The sequence below is a fragment of the Nematolebias whitei genome, chromosome 4, assembly GCF_014905685.2.
Source record: "Nematolebias whitei isolate Nwh7 chromosome 4, NemWhi1, whole genome shotgun sequence".
NCBI classification, from domain to species: domain Eukaryota; kingdom Metazoa; phylum Chordata; class Actinopteri; order Cyprinodontiformes; family Rivulidae; genus Nematolebias; species Nematolebias whitei.
The window spans coordinates 32108562-32116126 of record NC_056501.1 but is presented as its reverse complement, the minus strand read 5'-3'; the positions used below and the strand labels follow the sequence as shown (position 1 = coordinate 32116126).

Genomic DNA, 7565 nt, shown 5'->3' with positions numbered 1-7565 from the left:
AGGGATCCCACCACCACCTTCAACCCAAACTGTTATGTAAAGATGAACGGATGGATGCAAATACACACTTACTCATGCACACTTGCTTCTAAAGATGCGCTAATGCATTTTTTTCATCTGTTCATTATGCTCCACTTTCCTGCCTCAGCAGTTTATCCTTTCATCTTTACATAACAGTTTGGGTTGAAGGTGGTGGTGGGATCCCTTCGTGGCCCATTTCAAAGGTTGCACGTGCACCCACACTCAACCCCCCCACCCCCACACCCCCAACCACCCCACCCACAGACCCACACACAAAATGCTGCAAATCTACAATGCTGGGCCTCCATCTGAGGCCTGTTCCCATCCGCCACTCTAAATCTATCTCCTGCTTTCTCAAGTTGGTAAACCTTCTGGCACAACAGTGCCAATAGGATAATAGGCACACGGTCAGTTCTGAGAGAAATTAAGCCGCATAGATTCAAAGTGGTGCTTATATATGAAATATAGGTCACCACAGCAGAAGTAACGGGGCTTCTTTGTGCTGTGAATTGAAAGCAGGGTTAAAAAAAGAGGCCCGTGTTTTCAAGAGTTCTGGGAGGTTGCATGCACAATAGAGGCAATCACTTCAACACTGAGCTTTTCTGTCTGCTTCTGGTACAGAGTAAGTAGGCATAATGCTGCTCTCTGCTAGCCATTTACATTAGATTGTACAGTCTAATGGTAAGTGTAATATGGCTGAATGCACCAGAGTTTACTCTGGATTTAGACAATGGCAAATGAGCCTGGGGTATATTTTTATGTAAATTTTGTATCCGAATGTGTGTGTCAGCCTATGAGTGTGTGTGTGAATGCATCATGGATTAATTGCCATTCCCAGTGGTCGTCAAGAGTGTGCAAAACTCCTGCGGGACATCTGCACCTTCATTAGACTCTACTGATCATCACAGTGCATTACCAAGAGAGGGTCTGTTCCCATCTTTCATCGCTCCTTCACTTCACTACTCCCATGCTTCTGTCCCATTCTGCCATTCTTCAGCATTTTTATTTTGTAATTTATTTTACTCAATGCCTTGCTTCTTAAGCAGAGCCTGCAGCTCTGTTTTCTTTCCATGTTTTCTTCGTGGTATTTCTGGGTTTAGTAATGGTCTATGCAGAGACAAACAGACGTCCAATACCCCTTTTTAAAACAACCTAAACTGTGTGTTAGTGCCAATTTGGCAGTGAATCAAACCTGCAAACCTTTTTTTTACCTCATGCCATATATGTCAGTGTATAATCTAACCCTTCCTTATGTTTGGCTCTTAATTTCTGATCACCAAGAGACAGCTTTTCTCTTTCATGATCACAGTTTTTATCTCAATCCCCCCTGCAAACAGTTGTCGGCATGTGTAGACGTCGCTTACAACCCAATCACAAATGGGAGTTTATGACGGGGTTTAGCACTGCAAGCTGGTGATATTAAAGCACCAAACGTTTGTGAGTGCAGCTGCAAATACTGCTTATGCATGCAGCATAAACCAAAGCTTTACTTTCCTTGTTTTACCCTTGGATTTTTATTTTGTGGCGATCACAAAAATTTTTTGTTGGTCTTGTAGGTCATAAAAAACAATTTTTCACAGTTTGTTGCGGCAGCTCTGGGACAATATTTTGCTGAAACTTTTCTTCTTCTCTTCGATTAGTTGGACTACGGAGCACAGCTGGTTCAAACTTGCCCCTGAACTGCTGCTTCACTGTGCAATCTTCTACATCAATTTGCAATGGCTTATGATTTCACTGCCTTCTCTCATCCGTCAGTATTTCTGTCAGCCCCCTCCCCTTACCCCCTTCACCCCCTGTGCACTTCCTCTCCACCCTCGTAGCACAATTTTTTGCATTTTCATTCCCATCAGCCTTCCTTTTTGTCATTATTTCCCAGTTAATACATCTTACTGTCTCTATCCCCGGTTGTGGTTCCCACCCCCTAGGGGGGCAGTGGGTTCGCTTACAACTCCCCCTACAGACATGTAAGGCACCCCCCCCCCCCCCCCTCGCATTCCCCTCCAACTCCTCTGACACATCCCTCATTTTTTCCCCAACTCTCTCTCCTCCCTCTTTTCTCTGCAGTGGATGAGAGACGCCAGCTGGAGGAAACAGAGAGAAATGGGCCCAATTACAGCATTGGGAACTGAAAGTTGGCTAATTAACTCTAATTCGCTAACAAACTGCTTTTTCACCAAGAATCATCTCTCTCTGTCACATGGCATACGCATGCATAAGAATCTGCATTTGCACTGCCAAAACTGAAAAAAAAAATTAAAAGGAACGTGAAAAGACACCCAATAATATCTACACAAGTACAGGTACACACAAAAGCATAAAAGAACATATCCTCCCTCACAACCCATTCACTCAACATACACACACAGAAGTCTATGCCCACACCAAAAGCACACAAGACCCACTTGCTCAGCTGTATTTACCGCGAGGGCAATATGTTGATTACGTTAGCGAGGCTGATTATTGCACAGTGACAGTAAAGGAAACAAATGTCTTTCATAGGCAAGCATCTATCTCCACAAGAGAGCTCCCAGCTATAGACTAGAGCGTCAAATGACTGCACCGTATCCAGCTATGACAGACAAAAGGGGGAATAAAGAGCGCAGGAACAGGATGAAGAGGAGGGGGGAAGAACTGAAAGAGTGATTACACCAATGAGGTGCGGGAAGGACGAGAAAAAAAAGTTAGCAGAGCCCCAGATGGAGAGGAGGAAAGAGATGAACAGAATGAAATAAAGAGGAGGGTGAAGATGTGCAAAGAATGATTCTGTGGATTTTGCACTAAACCCGTAAAGCAGTTTGCCCTGACAACAGAGTAATTACAGGAAGAACAATAACTTTATCTGGAGGAAAGATGGTATCTTGGGTAAAACACAAACACGCACCTCATTCATAAATGTACAGACTGTAGGAGGTTTCATTATTTACTGCGTGAGGAATTATTGTGTAGGCAACACAGAACAATGGGCTTGTCAGAGCAGTTGCACTAGTAGGTGAACATTATCTGAAGTGGCTGCTCAATTCTGCACAAACACACTCAAATACCATCTAGCACTCACGCACGAGACACACAGTTTAGTGTAAGTAAGAGAGGTGAAAAGGACTCTTAAAACTATTGTTAGTGAGTGAATATATCATCACATTTTGCTCAGCGATATATAAAATCCCATCATGTTACAAGATAGGACAAGCAGACTCACAAAAGCATTTAATACAACACAGTACTACACAATTTGATGCAAGCACATGGTAATTAGTGGGCCAAGTCAAGGCTTGCCATGCATTTTAATATCCACAATTTTAGGTGGATTAATGCTGGAACGATCTTACGCTGCGAATGTGAAAAGTTGTAACCCATCAGTAAAACTATTTTAATTTATTCAGTTCTTACATAAAACTTTATTCAAATACCAGTTGACCAGTCAGGTCAATTTTCAGATGAGCTTATTGAAAATTGTTGGATTTTATACCTGGAGTATTGAGCATGGACATTTGGTGTTTTGAACCAGTTTGACATGACTGTCGATGAGGGAGAGGACGGGCACTGGAGGAGAGGGCGTGCCCCAGAGACCATTTTGGCACCAACATAACTGCTTTTTTTCCACTTTGGAGTAAGCTGTTGGGGGAGAAGCAGTTTTGTTTGGTGTTTCCTCAGACTGATGAAGCCTTCTGGATGGAAGGCGAAACGTCTCAGCGCCAAAAAAAAATAAAATTAAATAAACCGTCCAGATGACCTGAATGAAAATTGTTGGATTTATTCAAATAATAGTTAATAAATGTGCAAACTGGCTAAGAAAAAAACAACACACTTTTCTTTACAAGTTTTGCCTTTCTTGGTTGTGGTACAGCTGGTGCCCACCTCCATCAGTCACTGAGCGGGAGGCAGGGTACACCCTGGACACGTCACAAGTCCATCACAGGGAGACGTGACCATGGTATCACTTGAAATACTTTTCAAACTTTTACAAACTCAAGGTTCAAAAAACTTCTAGAAATTTTATTCTGATTCAGAAGTTTCAGCAACAGTTGTATGAGTCAGAAACAGAGTTGTTTGGTGAAACTGCAATTGTGTTTTCTATAATGGTTTCCAAAGTTCATGCTCAATAATCCAGATAATAATCCAACAATGTTCAGTCAGGTCATCTGGACGTTTTTTTTTTTTTGCTGAGACATTTTGTCCTTCATCCAAAAAACGTATTCAGTCCAAAGATCCACAAGCAAACTGGAGTCCCAAGCACTACACTTCCATAGTGGGGAAAAAAAAAAAAACCTGTTTGCTGGTGATGAGATGGTTTCTGAGGCCCGCCCTCTCCTCCGTCAACTCCTGTAAGGTAGCCATGCCAAAATGGTTCAAAACACCAAAGTTCATACTCAATAATCCAGGTACAAATTCAACAATGTTCAGTCAGGTCATCTGGATGGTTTTGTTTTACAAGTTTTGGTAAATTTGGTGGCCTACCACTTTCAGTCAGATCCACCTAGAAACTCATTTCTGGTCACGCCCCTGACAGAAGGACCCAACATGATACATCCCAGTACGTTATAAAGCAAAAATAATACAACAATCTAATTCAACAGACTGTATAATGATGGAAAAAGCATCTCCCTCTAATTATTTTATTCAAAAGTCTATCCATCCCACTGTTTCCTTTCTGGGTCACGGGGAGCGGACGGTTATCTCCAGCATCCGAGGCGATGTACACCCTGGACAGGTCTCCAGTCCATCACAGAGACACATAGAGACAAATGAGACAAACAACCATTCACACTCTATCTCACACCTAGGGGTAATTTGATTGCTGCCTTAAAAATCTATAAACAATTAAACTTTTTAAGTAATTCCAGTAGTAATAGTAACGGTAGTATTCCTATACATTACAAATATAATCCACCAATAGGACACATTGCACATTTAATCCTTTATAAATAAACATACGTATATTTGTATATAAATATGTAAGGATAAAAAACTAATCCAAAAGTGAACATGAAAAAACACCCGTGTGCACACACAGTATGGATGGAAAGGCCACTCCAGTTTTATCTCTACAATGAACTTCTCTATCTTCTGTTCTCCTTTTCTTCGTCTTTTACCAACTTTCACGCTCTTCTCGTCCAATAAATTTCTACCCACTGTCTTCCTTTCCAACTCTACCTTTCTTATTGATTTTCCGGCAATGAGATTGATGGTTACCATTCTTCCCTCTCTCTCCCTCGATCTGTTTCTCTGATCCACCTTCTTTCCACTTGCTTCATCTCTGTCCCGCTCTCACACCTCATTAGCACCGGTAATACTCTGAGTAGCTGAGGACACCATTCACTGGATGTGTGTGTGATGACCACACACTCAAGAAGGGAATGTGTCTGGGAAGAGGAGATGAGTTTTCCCATCTGATCCCATTTCTTCGTCTGGACCCCGCTCTCCGTTTGTGCCGGCAAAAAATCAGATGGAAATGCAATCACAATCAGTTAAGGGCCCAGACGGAGAGGGACACACACATGCACACGCACACAACACATGCACAAACATACTCTCTAGCCCACTACCGCAAGGGAGCCATGCAGAAAATTGTTTTGGACATGGCGATGAGGAGAGGGGCTCGAGATGTGGTGATGGGGTGGGGTGGGGGCTTTTTAATTTACATTTTTAATGTAAAATATCATTCAAAGAGCGAAAGTTAGGCATCTCATTATATCGCTTCTTTATTGCGCACAAGGCACATCAGTCTCAGGGTTTCCGTGTCCCGGAAAATATGAACGCTCGCACATACACAAACACATACGTGAAGAACCTGCAGGGCCCTGCAGCCATAATCAGCAAGTTAAAAATTGGGCCGCTCCTCAGACCCCATAAATCAGGAATAATCTACTCTGCATTCCAGATATCATCAGTCAAAGATAATCTGTGTCTTTGGGATCCCACCTACTCACAGCCATACAGGGGAGGGGGGTGGGGGTCACTTTGAAACAACTCTAACATTAAGAAAACTGCCAACTCTTCATACGGGAGAAGATAGTGACTTTAGGCACCTGGAAGATGTAACTTGAACTTTACTCTGCTTCAATTGTTAGTGGACACAAAGAGAGGAACAAATCTGACTAGATGGATTTGGATTGTGGGCATCGTTACAGGAATTTAATGCTGGCTGCAGCTAGGAAATGCATTCTGAGTACTGTAGGTCATTGCCGGCCCCTCAGTAAGGCAATATTTATGTCCAAACTTCTTCAATGATTGCTACATATTGTCTCTTTGTTGCTTGGTCATTTTTTTCTTTCCATGAGTAATAAAATGCAGTTTCTGAGCTAAAATTGAAAAAGAATGAAATGACTAATATACACTGAACTAATTCCACCGAGCTCTGAGGAAGTTTGAGATTGGTTTCTTTTGCTAAGTCCCATTTCTCCTACACCTATCACTTGGCCCTTTTTATGCAGTCATGAGAAGCTGTGGTATAATATTCCACTATGAAATGAGCCGCCTCTTCAAGAAGCTGTTAGCCATCAGTTGCTGCCAATATGTATTTACAAAAGCATACACAACGTTAAAATGCCCACATACAGTGTATTTATGCAATATTTAACTTGATCCAAACTCCAACCATATCAAAAAACTAATAGGGACCCCTCTAACCACCACCTGTGAATGTAGTAAAGTGTTGTGTGAATGTGTTAATTTTACAAAACAGCCAGGAAACTTGAATGAATTTAAAATATAATTTTACAGAATATTGGGCATGAAGAAATTACATATGAATAACAATCATTTTTTTGTTTTCTGAACAACAACTTCTTCTTACATCTCCAGTCTCCTCCAAGTCTCTCTGCCTAGGGAAGCACTGCTGGGTTGGAACAGACTTGAGGTTTTATCCTTTTTAAAGTTAACAGTGATGCACCTTCAGTTCAGGTCAAACACTTAAGGACTTATGCACATGCAAACACATTAATGCCACTTCTTCCTGGAGTACTGACATTCTGAAACCTCACTGCTTTACACAATCACAGGCTTGTGCATACTGTAACATTTCTTGCATACGTTCATGTCTTCAATGAATAACCATTTTGTGTTTCTAATAGTTTTCTCTTCATGTTTTCTACAAGCTGTTGAATATCCATCCATCCGTCCATCCATCCGTCCGTCCATCCGTCCGTCCGTCCGTCCGTCCGTCCGTCCGTCCGTCCGTCCGTCCATCCATCCATCCATCCATCCATCCATCCATCCATCCATCCATCCATCCATCCATCCATCCATCCATTATCTTTTACAGACTTGTTCCTTTTTGAGTTGTGGGGTCACTGGTGCCCATGCCCAACCATCACTGTGCAAGAGGTAGAGGATACCCTGGACAGGTCTCCAGTCCATCAACAGGGAAAGAGAACACATGATTCAGATAATAATATACTTACAGTAGTACCTCATTTATCACGGGGGATCCGTACCCTGAAGCCCTGCGATAAGTGAAAAACTGCAAAATAGGAACAGTAGTACAAGTAGTACCTAGTAATTTATTTCAGTATTTATATATATATATATATATATATATATATATA

General features: G+C 41.9%; 1 protein-coding gene across 1 annotated transcript in view; it reads right to left on the bottom strand.

Annotated features, from left to right (window-relative positions):
- tenm2a (teneurin transmembrane protein 2a) overlaps window positions 1-7565 on the bottom strand; it is a 272924-nt gene that overhangs the window by 31915 nt on the left and 233444 nt on the right. The gene's annotated exons all lie outside the window — the stretch shown is intronic.